At 44.0% G+C, this 26,100-nt stretch overlaps 1 long non-coding RNA gene across 1 annotated transcript in view; it reads left to right on the forward strand.

The window, feature by feature from the left end:
- LOC128115265 (uncharacterized) overlaps window positions 1–17,572 on the forward strand; it is a 57,997-nt gene extending 40,425 nt beyond the window's left edge. The window contains exon 3 of the long non-coding RNA XR_008220056.1: window positions 16,949–17,572. This is a non-coding gene — a long non-coding RNA (uncharacterized LOC128115265). The remainder of the gene's footprint in view (window positions 1–16,948) is intronic.
- The last annotated feature ends 8,528 nt before the right edge of the window (window positions 17,573–26,100 follow it).

Genomic DNA, 26,100 nt, shown 5'->3' on the forward strand with positions numbered 1-26,100 from the left:
TATGTAAAAGTATGTGTATATGGTGCATTTGTGTGTGTGCAAGTATGTGTGTGTGGTGCATTTGTGTGTGTGGTGTGTTTGGTGTGTATGTGTGGGTGTGTGGTGTATTTATGTGTGTGCAAGTGTGTGTGTGTGGTGCATTTGTGTGTGTGTGCACATCAGAGCATATGGGGAATAGATGCATTTTGTGTGTGCATGTGTATATATGTGTATGTAATATGTTTGGTGTGTGTGTATGTATGTGTATATGTGTGTGTATGTGCATGTGGTGTGTTTGATGTGTGTGTGTGTGTGTGTGTGTGCACATGAGTGCATATGGGGGCAGGTAGAGGAAGGAAAAGAGAGACTGAAATGAAACTACTTATTTGTGATTCTAGAATAACATGTGAAGCAATCATTTATTTAGTATAAATGAAATTTTTTGTAATTTCAGATTGGTTTTGTTATTTAGAAACAAAGTCTATATAGAGAAATTCAGGAAAGTAGAAAACGCAAGGAGGTCAGGCATAGAGTGAGGTATATATTTAAAAACGTAAGTGCATAGTTGGGTAAAGTGGCTCATAACTCTAATCTCAGCATTTGGGAGGTCGAGGCAGGAAGAATACCAAATATTTGAAGCCTGTGTGGGGTACATAGGGAGTTCCAGGCCAAGCCTGGGCTACAGAGTGAGACCTTATCTAAATACATACATACATACATACATACATACATACATACATATATATATAATGAGTTTCATCTATAGTGACATATGTCTAAATATATTTAATTATATATTTTATATATGAATTTAAATCTTCTACAATGTGCTGATGATGGATTCTGGGGTGTGCATGTGTGTGTGTGTGTGTGTGTATGTGTGTGTGTGTGTGAAATAAGATGGAGTAAGAGAGTATGCATTGCTACAACATCCTCCAGTGTTTTTGAGACATTTTCTTGACTTCTTTAATACTGACAATATGGTGCTGATGTTAAAATGCTTGTCTTGTAAACACAGGGACCTTAGTTAAACCCCTAAAATTTATCACATTAAAAAAAACCCCAAACCAAACAAATAAACAAAACAAACAAACAAAAGCAAGCCAGGCGTGGTAATACTGTTACACACTGAAAATGTGGAGACAGGCAGATCCCTGGAGGCCTCAGGCTAGTACCTTGGAGAGTTTAGGCCAGTGAGAGAAGCTGTCTGAAAATCCAAGATGGATGATATCTTAGTTAGGTTTCTATTGCTGGGAAGAGACACCATGACCATAACAACTCTTATAAAGGAAAACATCTGATTGGGGCTGGCTTACAGTTCGGAGGTTTAGTCCATCATCATCATGGCAGGAAGCGTAGTGGCACACAGGCAGACATGGTGCTGGAGAGGTAGTTGGGATTTCTATATCTGGATCCACAGGCAGCAGGAAGAGACAGTGAGCCACTAGGCCTGGCTTGAGCTTCTGAAACCTCAAAGCCCATCCCCCAGTAATACACTTCCTCCAACAAGGCCATACCTACTTCAACAGGGCCACACATCCTAATAGTACAAATTCCTATGGGCCTATGGGGACCATTTTTATTCAAACCATCACAGATGACTTCTGAGGTGGGATATCCAGGGTTGGCTTCTGTCCTCCCCTATGCACATGCACACTCACTCATGCACACTCACACACACTCATGCACACTCACCCTCACTCCCCACCCCACAAAACCTGACAACATCAATGACATCGTTCCCTTGAATAGAGCCTATTTATGTACCTATTGCACACCTGTTTTATTAACTATGTAGAACAGACAATCTTTGCCCCTGTGGCAACCAGCTGGGATGGCTAAGGAGCCAGTCATCCAGATCTAGAGAAGCAGGACCCGAGGTCCCAAACTAACAGGTGTGGCATGACAGACCTGATAACCAAATGGCAGAAAGTTAGTAACGGCAGCTTTGGTCTTTGCAGTGTCTTAGTTAAAAAAAAAGTTTCACATTTTGTCCAGGTTAAAAAGTCCTCTTGACCCCTGAGCTTGGGGGCTTTCTCATTGTATGCATTTTTTTTGGGATGGGGGAGGGCACAAGTCAACTCATAGCAGTTCCATTATATGCTTCTGACTCTAAAGCTAGTTAAGGACACTGTGTTATTCCCTCAAAAGTTCTTAAATACTTAGACAAATACCTAACTGCCTTCATGGTTTTAGGAAGTCATGGAGCCTGTGGCCAGCCCAGCAAGTACTCTATCTTGCAGTGACTTCTCCACATGTTGCAAAGGTCATGGACATAGCTTGTAGGCTTCATGCTCCCTGAAGTTGTGTACTGCGTGGTAAGGCTCTTGGGCTCTGATTTAAATCTAATAGTGGATAAACGCAAGGAAGAAAGGTTGAATTTGGCTAGTCATTAAAGAAATGAAAATTAAGCCAGTGGGGTTAGCATTCCTCACCCTACAACATCAGTAACTATGGCCATAATCATTTCTAGCATAGAGCCGTGACCCCCTGTCTGTTGTGGAATGTTAGTTAAAGATGTGGTACATTCATTTATGCTGTCGTATATTTGTTTACTGATGTAAAGATGTGATGCATTCTTTTATGTTGCATTTGTTTAACTCTGTAAAGCTGTGTTACTTTGCCTGTCTAAAACACCTGATTGGTGTAATAAAGAGCTGAACGGTCAATAGCTAGGCAGTGGAGAGAAATAGGCGGGGCTGGGGGTGGAAAGAGAGAATAAATAGAAGAAGAGAGAAGAGGAGGAGTGAGCCAGGGCTGGTCACCCAGCCACACAGCCAGCCTTGGAGTAAGAAGGGAAGAAAGACATATAGAATAAAGGGGGAAAAAGAGGCAAAAGTGTAGTGAAAGAGAAATGGGATGATTCAAGTTAGAAAAGCTGGCAAGAAACAAGCCAAGCTAAGGCTGCGCATTCATGAGTAAGAATAAGTCTCAGTGTATTTATTTGGGAGCTGGGTGGTGGGCCCCCCACAAAGGGGGAAAAAACCCAACTACACCTTTCTGTTGGACAGGCATGTGAGCTGGTACAGATATGCTGGAGAACAATCTGCTTATCAGAAGTGTAAATAATGTATGTGCCCCGGTATGACTAAGTTGATATCCTGGGGAAATAAGAAACTCTTAATCTTATTTTGCACACAATATTTGAAATTGGGGTTTTGGTAGGTACCTAGTGACATGGAACTGATTAAATAAATATGTCCCACCTGTGTACTGAAACACTATCTACCCACTGAAAAATTTATAGATGAAAAAAAAATATATATGCTTGTTCACAAAGTCATGTGTTCAGCAAAGGTAAAATGGAGTATAAAATACTATTTACATTACAGTCCTGCTTTGGTAAGAATATGTGTGTACATTTTTTTCTACTGTGAAAAGAATCATAAATATAAGATTTCCTCTCACCCTGGGTTTGAACACCCAGGCACAAAAAGATGGATGCTCACCTTCATATAACTTGACAACTAGTGTTTGCTGATTTTATGATGGCGGTATCCTAAAATGCCATTTTCTTAATATTTCTTGATTCTGTAAATAATTAGAATTTGGAGCTTGTGGCCTGACTCCTGGGTGGCCCGGTGATGTGGATGTTTAGTGATAGCCTTGGGAGGTCCCAGAGCATAAGTGCTGTACCCAATTAATTTTTTTATTCCTCTAAGAAAATGCTACTTAGGTTGACAGGCATATTTCCTCAGTGGAGGGAGAATACGAGATAAGAGCATGCTGGGAAGTGGCTTGGGAATAACGGAACCTTGTAAATCTGATTTCCCTGAATAGCCCATGAAAGCATTAAACAAACAGAGCACTGTCTCCTGGAGCTTTGCCTGAATTAAGGAGCGTAAGAAGTATTGACTTTACACAACTCAATAGAACTATTATTTGTGATTGAATGCCAGATTAAATGGCTGGAGAGCAGCCATAAGCAAGGCTGTGAATGCATGGGGATCGGAGTCACTACAAAGTCCTTTCTAATCACTGTTCCATTCAGCTACAGCAAATGCCTGGATGTCCCCTTCACACAGTTACACACGTCCTTCAGTGCAACTGACCTCCTGGTCTCTCTCTCTCTCTCTCTCTCTCTCTCTCTCATAGAGAATGTCCACTATTCTCAGACTTCATTTCACAGGTGAGGTGGCTGAGTCTAGATGGTCCAGATGTTGTGGAGCATTAAAGAGCATGCCCAGCTCCATGGCTCTCCTCTCTCTGTGGGCCAGGCTGTGAGAATCAGATCCAACTGATAAATGAGGCAGGGCCCATGGGAGGGAAGCTTCTCTTTTTTTATAACGCTAGGGAAAGCATTTTGTTCAGAAAAGAAAGACAAACAGAAGACACTGCTCAACGTACCTCTGACAGTCTTAGAAGGTCAGACAGATCTCTGTCTTCTCCCCTGTGCCCTGCCACAAGTGATGATGCATAATTGTATAAATAAGTTATAGAATGCTTTACAGTTTGCAAATTATATTTGGTGCGTTTTTTAAAAATTCAGTGGTAACAACAACTTTTGTGTTATCATCCATCCCTAAATTTTCCCATTTAACTCTTTGGAGAACTAGGAGGTGAGTGTGATAGTGAAAACCGATTGTCAACTTGACGGGATCTAAGTGAAATCACCTATGAGACAGGTTTCTGGGGATATCAATGAGAGAGTCTCTAGTGTGAGTTCATTGAAGTATGAGGGCCCACCCTAAATTAGTGTGGCTCCGTTCCTTGGACTAGGATCTCAGACTGTATGAAAAGGGGAGAGTGATCTGAGGACCAGCATTCATCTATTTCTTTGTTTCCTGACTGAGGATGTCATATGAGCAGCCTCCCCAGGCTCCTCCTATCATGCCTTCCCAGTCATGATGGACTGTACCCTCGAACTATGAACCTAACATTGCTTATTTTGTGTATCTGTCAATAAGAAAAACAGCCAATTCCTGTAGTAGGAGAGATATTTAAAAAAAATTAGTTCTCAGATTTCCAACTCCTAGTACTTTATAACCAAATGTCTGAAAAGTGTCAGCCCTTACTTTATAGTCTGGGGAGCTATGGTGAGTGGCCAAAAAAGCTCAGGCTTTGGGATTGCCCCCGAGGCCTCAAGCATCTGTATTCTAAGTACTCTAACTGACTAGGAGCCCCATATAAATGCTGAAGGCCAGCAAGAAGATGGGGGAAATAGGCAGGCAAGTTTTAACTGTAAGCAGGTGCAGATGGTTTTTTTGTTGTTTATTTTTGAGACTGTATTTTAATTACATTTCTCCCTTTCCTTCCCTTTCTCCAAACTGTCCCGTATATCCCTCCCCCACTCTCCCTCAGATTTATGGCCTCTTTTCCTCGTCATAATCCCTAACAGCCATTCTGACAGGCGTCAGGTGGCGTCTCAGAGTCGTTTTGATTGGCATTTCCCTGATGATTAGGGAAGTTGAGCAATTCCTTAAATGTCTTTCGGCCATTTGAGTTTCCTCTGTTGAGAATTCTCTGTTTAGTTCTATAGCCCATTTCTTAATTGGACTTTTTTGGGCATTTTGATGTCTAATTTCTTGAGTTATTTTTATATTCTGGATATCAGCCCTCTGTCAGATGTGGGGTTGGTGAAGATCTTTTCCCATTCTGTAGGCTGTCGCTTTGTTTTGTTGACCGTGTCCTTTGCTCTACAAAAGCTTCTTAGTTTCAAGAGGTCCCACTGATTGATTGTTTCTCTCAGTGTCTGTGCTACTGGTGTTATATTTAGGAAGTAATCTCCAGTGCCAATGCATTCAAGACTACTTCCTACTTTCTCTTCTATCAGGTTCAGAGTAACTAGATTTATGTTGAGGTCTTGGATCCACTTGGACTTAAGTTTTGTGCACGGTGAAAGATATGGATCTATTTGCAGCCTTATCCATGTTGACATCCAGTTATGCCAGCACCATTTGTTGAAGATGTTTTCTTTTTTCAATTGTACAGTTTTGGCTTCTTTGTCAAAAATTATATGTTCATAGGTGTGCGGATTAATGTCAGGGTCTTCAATTCGATTCCATTGGTCCACATGTCGGTTTTTATGCTAGTACCAAGCTGTTTTTATTATTGTAGCTCCATAGTAGAGCTTAAGGTCAGGGATCATGATGCCTCCAGAGGTTGTTTTATTGTACAGGATTCTTTTGGCTATCCTGGGTTTTTTGTTTTTCCATTTGAAGTTGAGTATTATTCTTTCCAGGTCTGTGAATAATTGTGTTGGTATTTTGATGGGGATTGCATTGAATCTGTAGATTGCTTTTGGTAAGAGTGCCATTTTTACTATGTTAATCCTGCCTATCCATGAGCATGGGAGATATTTCCATTTTCTGACATCTTCTTCAGTTTCTTAACAGCTAACATCAAAACCACTGAAGACAGCTTATGCTGGAGAGGCTGTGGAGCAAGGGGAACACTTCTCCACTGTTGGTGGGAATGCAGGCTTGTGCAGTCTCTTTGGAAATCAATATGGGGCTTTCTTAGAAAACTGGCAATCAATCTCCCCCAAGACCCAGCTATACCACTCTTGGGCATATTCCCAAGGAATGCTCAATCATATACCACAAGGGCACATGCTCAGCTATGTTCATAGCAGCATTATTTGTGATAGCCAGAACCTGAAAACAACCTAGATGCCCTTCAACCAAAGAATGGATAAATAAAATGCAGTACATATACACAATAGAGTACTACTCAGCAGAGAAAAACAATGAATCATGAGGTTTGCAGGCAAATGGATGGATCTAGAGAAAAATCATCCTGAGTGAGGTAGCCCAGACTCAGAAAGACAAACATGGTATGTACTCACTCATAGGTGGATACTAGTTGTAAAACAAAGGATGACTAGACTGCTACTCACAACTCCAGGGAGGCTACCTAGTAAAGAGGACCCTAAGAAAGACACAGAGATCGCCCAACAACAGAGAACTAGATGAGATCTACATGAGCAAACTGGTCATGGGGGTGGGTAATGAAGGGCAAGGGTTGAGGGAAAGAGAGCTTAGAGGAGCAGGAGATCACAGCTGGATCAAGAACAGAGAGGGAGAACAAGGAAAGAGAGACCATGATAAATGAAGACCCCATGGGAATAGGAAGAAGCAAAGTGCTTGAGAGGTCCCCAGAAATCCACCAAGATACCTCCACAATAGACTACTGGCAATGGTCAAGAGACAGCCCGAACTGACCTACTCTGGTGGTCAGATGGCCAAACACCATAACTGTCATGGTAGAACTCTCATCTAATGACTGATGGAAGCAGATGCAGAGATCCATGGCCAGGCCTCAGGTGGAGCTCTGGGAGTCCAATCAGAGAGAAAGAGGAGGGAATGTATGAGTGAGAATTGTTGAGACCATGATTGGAAAAAGCACAGGGACAAACAGCCAAACTAGTGGAAACACATGCACTATGAACTAATAGCTGAGGAGCCCCCAACTGGATCAGGCCCTCTGGATAAGTGAGACAGTCAATTAGCTTGAACTGTTTGGGAGGCCCCCAGGCAGTGGGACCGGGACCTGTCTTTAGTGCATGAGCTGGCTGTTTGGAGCCTGGGGCCTATGCAGGGACACTTTGCTCAGCCTGGGTGAAGGGAGGAGGGGACTGGACCTGCCTGGACTGAATCAACCAAGCTGAGCTGAATCCCCAGGGGAGTCCTTGCCCTGGAGGAGATGAGAATGGGGGGTGGGTTGGGGGAGGGCAGGGGGGCGGGAGGAGGGAGGACAGGGGAATCTGTGGCTGATATGTAAAAATTAAATTATAAAATAAAAAAATTAGGCTTTAGAATATATTTAAGTTTCCAGATTGATCCATGGTATATCAAAATGGGATGAAATAATAATTACAAAAGAAGTAGACATGATATTCAAAGAGAAATGGTCCATATTCAGGTAGCATTTTTCAAAATAAATTTCTCTAAAAATTTCAAAAAAAAAATCCCTAACAATGACTGATTAACATTTGTCCTTCTACCCACAGATGAGTTCAGTCTTCACCCCACATCAAGGAAACATCTTTTTGTAACAGAGACCACTACAGAAAAACACAACCAATTAATACGCAGAGTTGTGAAGCTCAGTCCAAATGGATCCATCTACAAAACATTCCCATACCCATGGCACAGAAAACATTGAGGAAGAGGGAACAGGAAGATTGTGAGAGCCAGGGCATCAGGGCTTTGCTGCGAGATTCTGTCTCCTAGCAACATCAGATGCTACACCCATTGTCTCCCTAGCATGACCTCCAAACATGGGCAGAACAAGAAGGACAGCTTCCTCCCTCAGGACTAGCTTCCATGGCGCCCAAAGGTGCCATGCAAGCTTCCAAAGGAGAGAGACAACCAACAGCCCTGCCCATCTATGACACCGAGGGACTCAATCAACAACCAGCACGGTACAATAAACCCATAGGTACAGTAGTGGGACACATACCTTGGCAGTCACCAACTGCTCTCTAATTAGACTTAAGACCCACCCAACAGGAAGGAGACCATGTCTGGTACTGGAAACCTAGGTAACTCCTCAGTGCTAGTGAAGTCCTCTTTATTGGAAGAGAATTGAATATAAATCTAATATAAAATTCTGCATATTAAACTCTTCTTAGTGACAGCCATTGTGTGAAATGTGTCAGAGACGGAAAGGTTATGGTGGTAAATGCTGTGTTAGGATCAAAAGATGTCATAAGGATTTTTGTCAGCATGTGTAGTCAGCTGGCTCTCTAGTTTTTCACTAGGACTAATGTACCTTTAACAAAATTTCCTGAACTCCCTGCAATGAGGAAAATATTGTTACCTAACAAAAACATTGGAAAACAGTGTTCCTTGAGCCAAATCTCAAGTTCATGAACTCGAAGCATCTGTATCCCACAAAGAATGCCCAATAGCCAACTTTACATTTTGTTAATTATCCAGTAAGGTATAAACTTTGTGAACTAGCATATAATTTAGAATTGGCTGAGGTTTCTCAAAAAAGGCTTCCAATTGACTTGCAATCCAAATATAATTAGCTACTTGGAAAGTAATCATTCCTGTGTAGACTACCTCCCTATTGACAAAACAGTGACCCGTTTTCATGTAATGCTTAGTATTTTGTGCTTTTTTCAGGATAAATAGCTCTTTGTTTGTATTGATTATGATTTACTTTGAAGGAAGTCCAAAAAAGTTAACAAGATATGCATGCATTGAGTTTGTAATGTTGAAAAAAAATGTTGTCAATAAGAAACACTAACAGCTCCATTCTCTGAGGACACTGGAGATCTCAGGGACTCTGGCAGGTGGGACGGAGTTGAGGCACACATGTTTGCCCCATGGCAGTCACCTTTCCCCAGAGCTGTGGGATTGTGTTATTTTTGCCATTTTTCAGTCTGCCAAGGAGACCGTCATGGCCATGAATGGAGTAGAGAGGAGGCAGGAATGGTTAGGCAGCCAAGTGTTCTCATTCCCCTCCTGGTTCTCCCCAGGAGGCAGTTTATGAATGGTCATCTTCTCTTGTCTTCCTCTTGGAGTAGGTTCTCAGCAAGTCCATCTCCTAGTAGCACTCTTTCCAGTACTGGACTATCTGTCCTTTGTTAAGCCCTTTCAGCTCGGATGGATTCTTGTTTCTTGCACAGAACTCTACTGGTCAGTGTCCCAAGGTCCTGGCCATTATCCGAGCTTTGCATTCTGAAAGGAATGGACCCCCCCCCCCCCAAGCTTTCAATGCTTTGCTGTACCAATGTGCCACCATTCCCACTTTGGCGAGGGTGTCGTTATCATGAGAAAACAGTGTGCAATAATGTCTAGTACGTATTGAGCCCAATGCATTTGTCAGAAACCTTATCAATATGATTCCATGTAGATTAAAGTTGGATCCCCGCTGTACCCACCTGCATGTCGGCAAGTTTAATGGGCCTCTGCCTTCATTACCTGTTTGGGTGGCTTAAGAATAGACTCGATTACTGTGGGATGTCCTGTATGTTGTGAATATATGTTGCTATGATTGATTGATAAATAAAACACTGACTGGCCAGTAGCCAGGCAGGAAGTATAGGTGGGACTAGCAGAGAGGAGAACTGGGGGAAGAGGAAGGTGGAGTCAAGGAGATGTGGCCAGCCGCCATGATGAGGAGCAAGATGTAAAGTACTGGTAAGCCACGAGCCAGGTGGCAAAGTATAGATTAATAGAAATGGGTTAACTTAAGATAGAAGAACTAGATAACAAGAAGCCTGCTGTGGCCATACAATTTGTAGGCAATATAAGTCTCTGTGTGTTTACTTGGTTGGGTCTAACTGGCAGGTGAGAGAGATTTGTCCTGACCATGAGCCAGGCAGGACTGGAGAAAACTCCAGCTACACTTGATAGTGTGTGCTGACTCAAACCTACTAAAAATCTGTCTTGTTAACCTTATTCCCACTGGAAGCCACCCAGTTCCACATACTGATAGGCACTCTGCTGTCCTCAGCATCTGTCTATTGTTGGCCTCCCCCTCCTTCCTAAGGGGAAGCATGCCCTGGCAGAGGAAGCATGCAGGCTTTTCCATGACTCGGAGGGCCACTTGTCATGTTCTTCATACCTACCGCTCAAGGTTGGTCACACGACCTCCCTAGAATGTCAGGAGCTTTGGGGCCTGATCTGCCTGTGAACCAGAACAGGGGGGAGTGCTGACTTGGGAACAACTGGTGACTCTGCTACCCCATCATGAGTTTGTGATGGATGAGTTAATTGATGTAGTGACATTGTGTGTTATCACAAGTGGACGTGTCTTGACACAGTGGCTGTACCACCTTTCCAAAGATGAGGGAGTTGGGGCTTGGCTAAGGTTTAGTGGCTGGAAGGTGATGAGTTGCTCAAGTCTGTGATGCACCGAGTATCATTGTTTGGGGTTCACATTTCAATAATGTTTACTGTGAAAACAAATTCCCTTCCAGGCCCAGAAGACCATGGAGGCAAAACAGTTCAATCATGAGCTGTTGCCATGGAGAGCAAATGGCCTCAAAAAATTTCCATTCACTTTTCTACAAAAGGGAGGCTTTCACCATCCTGAAAGCTAAAAGCAGTTTAAAGATCTATGAAGTCTCATGAAGTTTGAAATGCTTTGCCGTGTTCTGAACGCACGTAGCATACACCCTGGCACATGGCGAGGGCTTAATAAGCATCGAGTTCCTCTTGTCATTTTGTGATTTATGACATCCTGACATAAAGCATATAAAAATCCATGTTAGCTGCGCTGCCCCGAGGCTGTGAGCACCGCGCCAGATCTTGCACAGTGCTTGCAGTCCGCACAGAGGGCTGTCAGTCAGGGTGAGTGCCCTCCATCATCCCTCCATCTCCTCCTGTTTCACTTACTCCCTTGGTGAGCACTCACCTCATGTCTCCAGGTGTAGCTCAGACAATCAAGGTGACAGATGGCATGGGTTGAAGGTGGAGCACACTCCCTTTGCCAGCCCACTCGGTATGACTTTTCTGTGCTGGTCCAGTTTTTAATGGAAGTCTTTTTTTTTTTTTTCAGGAGTAATGGCCCTCATGGCATTGTACACATGTGTCCTCTAGTCTCAAGACCTATTTCTGTTGACAAGGAAGAATGCGTTCTTGTGAGTGGAGCTGATAGCGGCGTGAAGCGTGTTTTCTTTGTTGTTCTAGGACGCTGGCTTAAAAGCTCTCTGTTTGCAGCAGCGCTTTCTTCTTGTCAGGGCAAACACAGTAAATGATGGGGTCGATTAAAGCCTGGCAGCAGACCCAGCGGGTCTGTGGGTGGGGAGGTCCCGGCTGCTGAGCAAGCTGAGGGAGCGGGCTGTCCACCCAGGGACAGTCTCTCCACAGACACCAGCGCTCACACTGGCCATCATTTGTTATGCTCAGTGCCCTGGATTTGACATTGCTGCTGAGGTTATTGGGGGCGGGGTCACAGATAAAACAGTAAGACAGAACCCTCCACCCCCACCATCTCTCTATGGCATCAGAGACTCAGTTTATTTTCGGTGAATTATATTTATTCAGTCATGTCTGTTTGGTGTGAGTAGGAATTGTAAGCCTTCCCCCAAAGCATTTTTTTTTTTTGCTTTGAACAAATTTGTATACAAAGTAATTGGCTTCATTATGGAATATTCATAACTTGTTTTCTTTGGTCTTCCTTTCCTCTCCTCACCCCTCCGCTTGCCTCCCTCCCTCCTCCTCCCACAACCCTGGACTCCAGGAGTGCTCACTGCACTTTGCTGTCATGTGCTTTATCGGTCTCTTTCTTCCTGTACACTCAGAATCTCCCCATAAAGCACAGTTTCAGGCAGACTCGATGCTGCTGAGGAGAGTGAGGACCAGCCACCGAGAATCTGATTTTGGTTTTAGTTTCTGCCAAAGGAACATATAGATACAGATGAGACGGCACCCCAGGGGAGCTACAAATTCCCATAAGCCATTCTGCTAAGCCCTCAAGGACATAACAGTCGTCACAAAAAGATGGGCCACTACCTTCCACTTCAAAAGGAAACAAATATCTAAAGCAAATTTCAATGATGCTGTGTCTTAGAGGATAATCCCACCTGTGTGTCGGTCAAGTGCACACATGGTTCTGTTTAATCTTTACACTAGTCTTCGGAGATGGGTAAGGGGTGTCTCTGTGGGAAAATGAGGGGGCTAACAAGGTCAGACTTTATGTCTTAGTCTGTTTGGGGCTGCTGTACCCAACCACCACAAGACTGGGTGGCTTATAAATAACTGAAATCTGCTGTGGAATAATCCGCTTGTACACTGTAAAGATTTGTCACTCGAATTGGTTTAACAAAATGCTGATCGGCCAGTAAGTAGCCAGGTAGGAAGTATAGGTGGGACAACCAGACTAAGGATGATGGGAAGGAGAAGGGCAGAGTCAGGAGTCACCAGCAGACGCAGAGGGAGCAGGAGATGAATGTGCCATGCTAATAAAGGTACTGCCACGTGGCAGAGAATAAATAAGGAATATGGGTTAACTTAATATGTAAGAGCTAGCTAGTAACAAACCTGAGCTATTGGCCAAGCAGTTGTAATTTATATCAAGTCTCTGAGTCAATTATTTGGGAAGCGGCTGCTAGTTATTTGGGAGCAAGCAGTAGGGACAGGAAATGTCCATTTACAGAAATTTATTTCTTTTTATTCTGGAGTTTGGAGGTCTAAGATCAGGGAGCTAGTAATGTCAGACTCTGGTGAGGGCCCTCTTCCATGTGTGGGAGGCCAATTTCTCATATCTTCACATGACAGAGGGAGAGACAACCCTTGAAAGAGGTACATGTCCAACCATGTCCCAGAGCCTTACCCCAACACCGTAACACTGGGGTTTGGAGTTTCAATAAAAAAACTTTGAGGGGACATAAGTAGTTGACCCTAGCTCAAGGCCACTGTTGGAAATACGCTGTCATCTCTGCTCACATGTCTAATCTGCACTAAGCCTTGGTAGCCAGGAGTGTTTTCAGTACAGTGGAGGTTCCAATGCCCTCTTCCCTAGAGAACACTGCAAATGACTCATGTGCACTTGAAAATACCGTTGGGAGAAGTCCCCAGCAGGCTTTTTCTAGCCCTGAGATTCACTACTAACCATGTCTAGATTATTTTCTGATTGTTCCATTAATGTAACATGTGTTTATTATCAAGTTGATAATAGAATTGTTGTATGTACTCTGTAAATCAGAGAAGAAATGGCCTTACACTTGAATGTGATTGCATTCGTTACTTTTCTCATCTTTGTGAAGAAATACCCAACAGATGCTACTTAAGAAGGAAGTTTTTTTTTTCTTCCTGGCTTATAGTTTGAGGTACAGTTCATCATGGAGGCAGGAATGTTTGGCCACAGGTCACATGACATCCACAGCCAGGAAGCAGAGAGATGGATGCTGGTGCCCAACTATCTTTCTCCTTTCAGTTGGGGACTCCAAGCCGTGGTGCCACCCACATGTAGGGGGAGTCTTCCCCCCTTAATGAACCCAGAGACTCCCTCAGACAGGATGAGAGGTTTCTCTCCTAGGTGACTCTAGTCTGTGAAGTTAGCAACCAATATTAAAAATCACAGTGATAAACAACCATCAAAATCACACACACATACACACACACACACACACACACACACACACACACTTCCCACCACAGACTTACCAGCTAAGCTGCTTTGTAGTGGGGCTTGGGGGGGGATTGTACCCATTTTACAGATGAGGAAGTCAGTCCAGGCTCAGTAGATGACCTGACTCGGCTTGCACAGTTAGTTATATGAGTTGGCATCTGAAACCACAACCTCCTGAAATAAACTCTTTGGCATTCTGCCGCTTCCTTCCTTGTTCTTCAACAGAGAAGATTCTCTGTTGTCTCTAACTCATGCTTAGGATATGATTCCTATGTCAAAGCTCAGGTTTGTGTCTTCTCTTTCAATGTTGTTGAATTCTCTGATGATGTCACTCAGCCTTTTCCATCAGCTTCCTCATCAGGAGGTGTGAATAGCCCTACTTCTCAGGTTGTCACTTGTAATAAATGACACATGCTGATCTGACTTAGGGCAGAGGGGACAATGGTCTCCGAACTAACCTTACCCATCATTTCACACTCTACAACCAAAACTATATGCTCAACCTACATGTTCATGGAGTCTTGTATCTTATTGTTTGTGAAATACGTGTTTCCCATGTGTTCTGTGCATGTGTGGGTCTTATCTAGGGATCTTAGGATATGTGTGGGAAGTCTTGTACTTGCTTTCGTTGCTGATTTTGGACATGTAGACTTAAATTTGAGTCAATGCATTAACTAATGTGAAAATGCCTTTACCAATGTGGGGATAGTGGCCTGCCATCCTGGCTGTTGTGAGTCATTCATTTCCTGAAAGAGGGAAGGGCAGCGTTTTTCTTCCTCTGTGGTCAGTTAAGAAGGACCAGGCCCAGGCTGACCATGGTTACATATACCTCCATTTCCTCTTCTATCTAACTCTAGGACAGTGGGGGAGGGACATGTGGCTTAATATCAAGAGGGTCTTGATGATTTGACTGAAGCAGAGAGAGAACTCTGTCCTCTAACCCTGGAGTCTTGGTTGTATGTAAATATTTGCTTGCTTTGTCACTGACTCAAGAGCCACATAGGATCTCAGGGATTCCCATGCTTACACAGGGCACAGAGACATCCAGGCAGTCTGGGTCTAGGACAGTCACTGGACAGGACAGTAACAGAACCTACACCCATGCAGAGGATCCCTGCTGTTCCCATGGGCTATTGCAACTGGCCAAGTTGCCAGTGCAGTGCCTTCTACTAATGGGATTTTCACTTTCCCCAGAGACCGTAAGGTAAGTGCACCTCTGTGAAAGACGAGGCAGCTTAGAGGAAGCCCATGCCATAAAGACAGACATAGTCTGGTGGGTCTGTGCTGTGACATCTCGAACTGAGCAGAAAGGAATCAGTGGGATTTGTTCTGAGGTTTGGGGGGGGGGGTCCTTCCTGTTGTTATGGTGACATGGCAGGAACTTATTCATCTGGGAGACTCCAAGCTTGAAAGGGTCTAGGTAAAGGTTGGAATAGTCTGTTATGCAGACAGGCACCAGGGCCTGGCCCACGGAGAGATCAGGGCAACTTCTTCTTTTTTTTTTTTTTTTTTTTTTTTTGGTTTTTCGAGACAGGGTTTCTCTGTGTAGCTTTGCGCCTTTCCTGGAACTCACTTGGTAGTCCAGGCTGACCTCGAACTCACAGAGATCCTCCTGGCTCTGCCTCCCGAGTGCTGGGATTAAAGGCGTGTGCCACCACCGCCCGGCAGGGCAACTTCTTAAAATGCAGCATCCAAGCTCAAGCTGGGTCCCATCTCAAGTCTCAAAGTCTGGGAAGTTAGCAAAAGGCTGCATTCACAAGAGTCAGGAGGGTTGAGCCACGGCCATGACAACACCCTCCAAGGATGAAGCCACCCGCTCAAAGCAGGCTAATCGACAAACAGAAAAGAGCTTTAGTTTTTAATCGGAGATAATTGCAGACAGAGAAATATATTTTGGGACATGCAAATGTGGATTTTTTTGTTAATGTGTGCACCTCCAAATTGATATTCTTTGTAGAAGTCATTTTTAGCTGTTTGAACTAAGTATGTTTGTGTCTAAGTTACCATGTGAACAGAGGGTCCTTGTGCCTCTGGGTGTTATGATGTCACAGGGGCTGGGCGTTGCTGATGTTGAAGTCTCTTTCTGGGATGGATTAGAATCAAATCATTCTACTTAAAGCCAAGGTCAGAGAGGAAATGGGTGGGATAAGGAGGAGCTGACCTTGGTGGATGGAGAACAGACTGGAAAATTATGGCCAATGTACATTCTGTGTCTCTGCCAAACCATGCATTCGCCAACGACTCAGTTTCTAGAACAGTCCAGGCCTTCCCTATAGACTGTAGCTTCCGAATGTAGGGTTGATGACACTGTGAGTACTTTTTACAGAAGAAAAGTATATTTAAGGGAAGTGAAAGAAAATACATTTAAAGTTATTTTATTGGATGTTGGAGAGGACTTATTTTGAGGTTTCAACGGTTTGATACTCAACAGTCTGAATATATACAAATGAACATGAACCTGTGTCAGCAACACTGATGATCTTAGTTGGATATGATAAAAAAAAGTCTTGTCTTTCCTCAAAAAGGTGGCTCATGTCAATGATCCTAGCACTTGGGAGATGAGCCGCAGGCTGCCAGAAGAGCATTGCAAGTTCAAAGCCAGCCTGGGTTATGTAGTAAGTTCCAGGTCAGCACGGGCTACACAGTGAGGCTTCAATAAGGAATGTCCATAAATGCATCTGCAAGGACAGCTCCAGCTGTACATGAAGGTATTGTTAACAGAGCGCGTACAGCCAGCTTCCCGTGGGGACACTCCGTGACTGGTGTTTTTTTTTTTTTTTTCTGGAGCTGAGGACCAAACCCAGGGCCTTGAGCTTGCTAGGCAAGCGCTCTACCCTTGAGCTAAATCCCCAACCCCCCCCTTTTTTTTGTGACTGGTGTTTTAAACTGAGTTCTTGCCACAGTACAGGAGGAAGAGATTTTTGTCTCTGTTTTACAGGTGCTGTGCTGCAGACTGGTCACCAGTTCTCCCTCTTCTGCCTGTTTACATCTTGGAATCTTGACCCCTTCCTTTGATGGTGTTGGGAGATGACCGGGCTGAGATGAATCTGTGAGGGTGAGACCTGAGACAGAATTAGTGGCCTTACAAGAGGAATAAGACATCAGAGTTCCTACACGGTCTGCCCTCTTCATGCCCTCTTGCCCATCTGTGTGCTCCCTCCTAGTCTATGGCTTCTTGCTGTCCTACAGCCCAAGCTGATGAAGACATGTGCAGGCCGAGGACTACAAGGTTGAAGGGTCTTTCTGATGTCATAAGTCAGGGAATTGTTATGATTTGGATGTGAAATCCCCTCCCCCGCCACCAGCTCATAGGCTTGAACACTGTTCATAGCAGGAGATAGGCTAGTGAAAGGGAGTCAGAGGCTGTATCTGTTCCTTCCTGGTCCTGGTCCTCAGCACTCCCTGAGAGGTGTTGACAATAGCCATTCCACAGAGGTGGGGCATCACAGGAAAAGGTTGTGACTACTAATGCCATCTGTCCCTCGGGAGATGATGCAGTGTTTCAGCGTGGCCTCCCTCTTAGAGAACTGCTGCCTGACAGGCGCACACACACACACACACACACACACACACACACACACACACACACACACACACACACACACAAAGCAACCATTCTTTGCTTTTATTCATGAGAATAAATAAAATCCCCTTTATGAAACCGGGGGACCAAGGCTATCCAGGTCCTAAAAGCAGAAGATTTTTTCCAGTGGCTCTGACAGTCTCCTTCCTGGGAATAAATATTTTATATTTGGTCTCAGTTAAAAGAAAAAATCTGCCCTAAGATTTCTAGGCAGCTCAAAAGCTCCTTTGAAATTCTCACTGTGAGCAAGCAAATAAAATGTGCAGATGAGCATACTTTACTGTGGACGGTGAGCAACGTGAACGAGGCATGATGGGAGTTCCAGGCACTGACAGCAGCAGGCTGTGAAAAAAATGCTGCAAAATTCGCCAGTAAACCGCGAGGGAGGGATCTACACCAGTGTGGAATGCGTGCAGAATGTCGTCCTGACCCCAAGGGAGTTCTTTCTACTTAGTCTCGCCTCCTCTCCTTCTGTCTTTTACTCTGGCCCCCTCTCAGAGTCCTGTAGGGATACTACGCTGTCCATTATCTCTGCACAGCATCATCCTCCTGACTTGACACTCTTTCTTTCTCTCTTTCTTTCTTTCTTTCTTTCTTTCTTTCTTTCTTTCTTTCTTTCTTTCTTTCTTTTTTTGCATACAGCTTTACAGTTTTTCAGACTATCACCATAGACAAGGTCAGTCAAATCTCATCATCTCAAGAAATGGAGGAATGAACACAATGGCCCTTGTTTCAGGACTAAGGGTTCAGGAAGTGAACACGGATTTACTCAGGGTTCTATGAGCTGGGCAAGTGTCGATCTAGAGTGAACGCGGTGGCTGGATCAGGATGTCTATAGCAGCCCATGGATCAGCCAATACCAGACTGCAGAGCAGCAGGGGAGAGAGCATGAGCAAGGGGAGGCTAGTGGTGTGGGCATCCATGACGGGAAGCCTCCAGCTGGGGTTCCTCAGCCTCTTCCCCTGGTTCTCTCAGCACAGATGGTTGTCACTGTGGTGACTCAGGCCCCTGGCTGCTTTTTGTGACAAGTCACTCGACAAACCAGGCTGTCCATTGTTCAGGTGGCAGAGAGCTCATGCCTCAGGATCAACAAGTGCATAGAGACAATTAAAATGTCTTAATTCACTTTATTCTCTGGGGTGACCTCTGCAGTCAACCTTTCATGCCTTTATTCTCAGGGTTGCCCTGATTAAACCTTTCTCTAGAACTTTCCATACTTTTTAACCAAATTAGAATGAGTGAATAAAAATGCGGATTCTAATTAGCACTTCCTGCATATTAAACAAATCACTCTTCCCTTTACTTGAAGAGTCACTGGAAGGAGATCGGGTTTGAAACCTTTTTTTTTTTTTCTGAATAGTGGTGACCCCTTATGGCAAGAATGTTGCTGACTATTAGGGGTTCTGTTCTGTGTCCATCTGAGTGATCCAAGGGCCAGTCAGCATTGTGATTTCAGTGACTGAAAAAAGGAAGTAAGACTCACAGGGAGCCTGGTTTTACAGGAAGGTATGCATGGATGCATTTTTTAAAATTACTTTCAATGACTGCAGTGTCTAGTAAAGTAGGATTTGAGAGAAAGCGACTTTTCTTTCCAGAAATGGACTGGGGGAGCTGCTGACTGGTTTACACCTGTGACATTCCCTGAACATTACAGCCAAGTACAGTCTGACCTCCAGTGAGCTGGTGAGACTTGGTGTATTCTGGGTGGAAATCCCCTTTTAGATTTTTCATGAAACTCTCCCAGCGGAATCACTGCTGGCTCCTAGGAAGACTGGGAGCATCAGAAGAGCTCCAGCTCGGCCATCAGAAAGTCTTTCCTTTCACTGGTGGCCTGCTCTTTGCCCCAAAGCCATGTCATCACAGAGAACAGATCCAGGGCTCATCCGCTGTAAAACTGTCATTTTTTTACCAAAGTGACATTATATCGAACATTTAATTATTCATTACTAATGCTTGTCATGGTGAAATGTTGGCCTCACTAATTTTGAGAGCACCAGATCCAGCTTTTCTTCCTTGAAGGTTAATGGCCGAGTCTCTGATTTCATTTCCTTTTCTAAACACAGCACACCTACCTCATTGTGTGGCTTTGAGGATGCTTAGCTCTGTTATCAAGTGAAACCCTCACCACTGAATCTAACCTGTGAGGAAGAGAAGCTCACTTTAATGGCCGTGGTGGGGAGAGCAGAAGTTGGGGGTGACATGTTTTTATAAGAGACACACCTCTTGATTGAAATAAATTGTATACTTTTATATAAATCTGCTGTCAGACTTAGAATTATTCTGTGTAGGTCTGCACACTATACCTCCTTCTGCTGTGGAATGCACCATGACTTTTAATTCTCCTCTGAGAGACCTTTCCCATCTGTCTCATCTCCCTGGCAGTTGCTGGAGATGTGAAGGCTGCTGATGTTGACCTGAGGCCCACACCAGGAAGCTCATCATGAAGTCATGAAGGAATGACTTCATTGATTGTGTCATTGACATAGAGCCTGGGAATCAAGGCTATCTATTGCTAACAGATTCAAGGGCGGGGCCTTGGGGCCCCGTCCCTCATCCATGCTGGAATTCTGAATGGCTTGATCTTGTGTAGGTAACACCAGCTACTGTGAGCTGATATGTGTAATAGTATGTCCAAATCAAGAAGTCAGTATTTCATGGTTTCCCTCCACCTTTGAGCTCTTACATTCTTTCTGTCCATCTTTTGCAATTCTGTGAGCCTTGGATGGGAGGAGGTTGATGTAGATGGTTCACCCACAGCTGAGCACTCATGGTTACTTACACTCCCACTTTGACCTATTGTGAGCCTCTGACCATCACCCACTGCAAAAAGAAGCTTCTCTAATCAAAGTTGAGAGCAATACAGATCCATGGATATAAACTTAGAAGGCAGTCTATCAGCATAAGCACTTAGCATGAAGACAAAGGTAGGTCTTTCCCTAGGACTGGTAATCTTCCACTCATGGACATTTGATCAGGCTTGCAGTACTGGACATGAAATCTCTCCTGTGGAGAAGGCCTCATATTGAACCAGAAAGTGATTGGTTGCCTTCATAAATGTCATGCCACTATGGTAGGCATATCTTTTGGATTGTCAACTTGATGGAATCTGGAATCATCTAGAAGACCATCCTCCAGGCAAACCTGTGAAATATTATTTAGATTATGTCAGCCTCTAAGAATGTCCATGAAGGATTATCTTGATAAAGTTCATTGAGATTGGAAGCCCCACCTTGATTGTGAACAGCACCTGGAGGCCCTAGACTAGAAAAAAGAGAATGTGAGCTGAATACCAGCATTCATTTCTCTCTGCTTCCCAACTGCAGATGCAATGTGACCAGCTGCCCTGAGTGTCTGATACAATGACTTCCCATCAACACACTGCTCTAGACTTCTTATCCCTTTTCAGAGATCCTATTCTGGCCAATAGTGCTTTGGGAAGTAATTCTGAAACTCTCATTCCCAGCCAGACATCTGGGATTGTCTCTGAGGAGACTCTTCCTTCAGAGCAGGACGTAGGTCCTGAACTCTTCCAGAATCAACTATGCACTGTGAATTGCCTATGATTCTCATGTAAACCCCTTGACAGATTTACTTACTTATGCATACCCTTTCATGGTTTCCCGTGGTCCCTGACCCATGGCAGACCCTGAGTGGAGGCCTACTCCATTATTTTATTTGGGCAGGGGTTATGGGCAGCCCTGTGAGGGTTGGGAGATATAGTTCAGAGAGGAAAGCCAACGAGAGACTCATCACTGATAGGTTACTACTGTGAAATCCAAGGCAGAAGTAGTGTTGGGGTCTTGTGAAAGGATTCCTGAGGCTGCCTTAGACTTAAAGGACTGAGGGGTGTTTAGTTGAGTGTTGATCAGTGAACTGCACTCTCCTTAGTTGAGGGCTGCTTTGGGTTCTTTATTTCCTGCTACATCTCTGCTGTCTCTCAGGCTGTAAATCTTGCAGGAGAAACATGGGAATTCTTTTTTCTAAAAATTCTTCTCTCATACAATACATCCCAACTGCAGTTTCCCCTCCACTACTCCTCCCCACATCAGCTCTTCTCCAGATTCACTCCTTTGTTTCCCTTCAGAAAAGAGCAGGCCTCCCAGGGATATTCTTATGTAGCGGACACTGTCTGCAGAGGAAACACAGGCATATCTAGGGGACAGGGCAGTTTTCCCACCTTGTCTGCTAATTCAGGCATATTCTTGACGTTGTGTCTACTTTTCCTTTCGTAGATAATTCTTCACGTGATTTGACTCAGATCTCTCTCTCTCTCTCTCTCTCTCTCTCTCTCTCTCTCTCTCTCTCTCCCTCCCTCTCCCTCTCCCTCTGTCTCTGTGTGTGTTTCTCTCTCTCTGTGTGTAGGTAGAGTATAATGGTTAAGACTGATGGTCACCTTGACAGGAACTAGAATCACCTTGTAGACAAATCTGTGAGATGGGTTCTAGACTAAGTTATCTAGGGTGAGAAGCCCCACCCTGACTGTGAGTGCCATCATTCCAAGGGCAGAGTTCCAGATGAATGGAAAGGAAAAAGAGAGTTGAGTACCAGCACTCACTGTTCGTTGCTTCTTGACTAGACACCACGTTACCAACTGTCTCACCTTCCCACTGCCATACTTTCCTCACCTCAATGGGCTCTACCCCTTGAACTGTACACCCCAATAGATCCTTTCTTTCTTTAGAGATAATGAATCTTAGGAAAGATTCCTTTTATGTGTCATGTCCCAACAATGATAAAAATACCACACAAGGTGTGTACCATGCAGATGATTAAGTGACATTTGTTCCAAAACCATGGAGAGAAAGGTACTCACATTTACCACTTTCTTACTATGGAACAGATGGCTGGCCCTTTACAGTGTCTTTGGGTGACCCTCACAATAGCCACAGGAATCATGTACTTGAACAAACAGAGGCTCAGGAAATGTCAGCGCTCCCTCCAGGATGCAGAGGGAAGGTGGGGAGAGGCCATCAGAACCTGGTCTGTTGTGGGGACAGTACTCTTTCTAATATCCACAGTTATTGCACCTTGGAGAGGGGTGAGACTGGCCTGTAGAAAAGGAAGTGCCCTCCTTCTAATAGCATTTAACCAAACCCACTGGACATATAATCTGTCCTTGGTTTCCATTTTGTGGCAGATTGGATATCAAATGTACACATTCTGTAATTTCATGTTGGGAATGCTTCATTTTCTCCAAGTGTCATATAGCCATTTATTATAGAAATTGTTTTCATCAGTGGCTGTGAGTAAATGACATTCACTTATAAGTCATACTTCAGTGTACAGCAGGCAGAGGTACCCCAGAGTCTCAGCGTTGGGGTTCCCACTGAGAGCATCTGAGGAGTGCACAGGTAAGCATGAGTATGTATGTGTGGGACAGAGGGCTCCATGCATCTACTGACCACGGGGATTCAGTAGTAATATGGTGGTGGGTGTTGGGGGGTAGTATTTCCTACCACAATATAACCAGTGTTTCTGTCCCATTAAGTCTAGCTGCTACCAGTGGTCTGGGAGGCATGCTTGCAGACTCCTGGTGTCTTATTCAAGAATGAAATAAAGGTCCGCACAGATTGCAAAGCTGCAAAGCAACTTTCTTCAAAGTGAAGTGATACTACAGGTCAGAAAGAAGTACACTGTCAGGACTGACAGCAGGACAGCAGTCCTCAGCAGCTCTGACTGTTGCTTGGGGTTTCCTTTCATAGGTCTCAAGAGAAGGAAGAGCTTAATTGCCAGAGGCATAACGTGTGTGGTTGTCTATTTTGAGTGACAGATTAAGTTACGTACTTATTTTTCACCTGCTTACATCCCTTCCCATAATGCACCTGATTCTAATCATACGCATGCCCGATTAAGCATAGGACTACTTTGGTAAACAGGGAATCCCCTCTAAAAGTTCACTTGGGGACGCAGCTTTGCGTTGTTGACCACACATTCAGAATCAGCTCAGGCTAAATTGGCCTCCTTGCTTCCATAGCTGGACACAGGTGGAAAATGAAGAGGATCTGTATCTGCCCATCACTGCAGCTCCAGGGGTTGCTGGGAGAAGTTTATTTCATTGTTCGGAGATGGGTGTGCATATGGGAAATTGTCTGAGGCTGCCAAGTGCATTGTTATAAGAGGGTTATATGTGCATACCTCAAGCCAGGTGAGTTCCAGGCTGCCACACTATTCCCTTTGCTCGAAAGTCTCAGGAAATGTTTTTTAACTCTTCGACCCGCACAGGAAATCACCAAGGAAGCCAGGATCTGCAAGGGAATGGAAGCCATTTCTGTAATTAGCCACCCCTTGTCTGCAAGGCCTGGCTCCTTTCTACATGTTAATTAGTTAATTCCCTTGTCATACCCGTTATTAGAGATACATTCCTATGCTTTGGAGTTAATTATGAAAACTGAGTTCTATATTTTAAACTTATCTGATTCTTTAGTTGGCTGTAATAATTTTCCAACTTTTCATTGCAGGTATGGTTTTAAAATCCTGTCTAATTTTAGCTGCATTTAATTAGGCTCACAGGCTATTTCTTCCTCAAGGTTGGAGTTGAGTTTGTTTTTCTTTACCACGACCTCCGCCTTTGGAACTTCTCATGTGTCTAGCTGCTCGCCAGGTATCTTGAGGTTGTTACTACTGGTTCTACTTAAAAAAAAAAATCAACAACAACAGTCGACATCTCGGAGAGAAAGGTCTCCTTCGGTATAAGAAACACATATTTTACATACTGATGAGAGACAGCTAAATAAATCATTGCAACAGAAGTGGAGTTGATAATGACAGACCCAGCGGAGACTCACAGGCCCTGAAGGTGAGGAAAATTAACAAGAACCCTTGAGTGGAATATTTTTAAAACTGCAATTCAATGCCATTTAAGATCGGCTAATCCTAGTCCATAATTAAATTGAGGGGCATCTACACGTCTCTCATTTTGTCTCCCATCAATCCACCAGTATAACTTATTATTTTTTTTCAGGCACCTTTTGAAAGCTCTGGACACCGCTTACCCCCAGATGTCTCCTGTGGATGCTTTGTGTAGTGTTTTGAATGAGAAATGTCTGCCTTAGGCTCAGATATTTGAACGTCTGAGCCCAGTTGGTGGCCATGTTTGGGAGGAGGTATGTCACTAGGGGAGGGCTCTGAGAGTTCACAGCCCAACCCTACTTCCAGATCTCTCTCTGCTTCAAGGTTGTGGTGGAAGATGTGAGCTCCCAGCTTCTTCACCCGACTGCCGGCTGCCATGCCTCCCTGGCTGTGGTACACTTTCCTCAGGAACCTTAAGCCCCAATGAACTCTGTCTTTTCTAAGTCGCTGTTGTCATAGCATTTTGTTGTCACAGCAACAGGCAAGTCACTAACACATCGTTGTGACCCTGGACCCCTCCGTTTTGATCAATTCATTCTTCCTCGTCCAGAACCTTCACCATTTATGTGGCCTCCACCTGACAACTGGCTATTACTTTAAAAAAAAATGTGATCAAATATGCTTATGACTTCCATCGAAAATGACTTATAGCATCGAAAGAAAAATGTGCTTTATTAGAGGCAAGTGATGGTTATATTGAGAGCGAAATGAGAGGCACATTTATTTACTATATACCTGAGTCCCAAACACTATAGCAGAATTAAATGCATACTTTATCATATAATCTTACCGAAAATTTGAGAGTATTATCCCTTTTCCCCTATGGAGAGAGAGGGTCAGAGCCTTGCTTCAGGTGTGTGCTTTGGGCAAGCTAAAATTAGATTTTTGAGATTCTGGCTTTGAACTTGATGCTTTTCTTTTCACCATAGACACATTTTATGAGGTTTTTTTTTTTTTTTTTTTCCCAGTGTGTGGAAAAAGAATGACAGGCAATTTAAAGAAAAAGAACGATCAGTTCAGACAAATAGAAATAACAATCTTCCTTCAAATTGCTGTCATAATTGCTTTGGAAGAGAAACTCACAGGATAAAAGGGGGTGGGTGAAACCTGGTCTAGTGGGCTCAGCCAAGTGCTAAGACGTTTTCATATTTCCAAGAGACACACTTGTGAAATGGATGTCAAGACTGAATTTCATCATGTGTGTGCTCGGGCATGCATGTGTATGTGTGTGCACGTGGAGGCCACAAGACCATTTCAGTTGTCATTCATCAGGAGTGATCCACCTTGCTTTTGAGACAAGGTATCTCTCATTGGCTGAGGTTGTCTTCAGTTAAGCTAGAACGACTGGCCAAAGAGCTCCAGGGATTTTCCTGTCTCTACCTCAACAGATCCAGTGTTATAAGCATTTAACAACATGCCTGGATTCTTACCTGGGTTCTAATAATGGCATTCAGGTTCTCATGATTGAATAGGAGGTATTTTACTGACTGAGCCATTCATTCCCTTATGTCCCAAAATTCACCTTTACTTTGCTACTGTGGGAGGAAGGCCTGTGTTCTCTCAGAATTCACATGCTAAAGCTCCGATTTCCAATGCAATGGAACTTGGAAGTAATACCTAGTTAGATATGACCAGGAGGGGCCCATTCAAGACAGGTT

The sequence above is a fragment of the Peromyscus californicus genome, unplaced genomic scaffold (genome assembly GCF_007827085.1).
Source record: "Peromyscus californicus insignis strain IS unplaced genomic scaffold, ASM782708v3 Scaffold_1__1_contigs__length_55948999, whole genome shotgun sequence".
NCBI classification, from domain to species: Eukaryota; Metazoa; Chordata; class Mammalia; order Rodentia; family Cricetidae; genus Peromyscus; species Peromyscus californicus.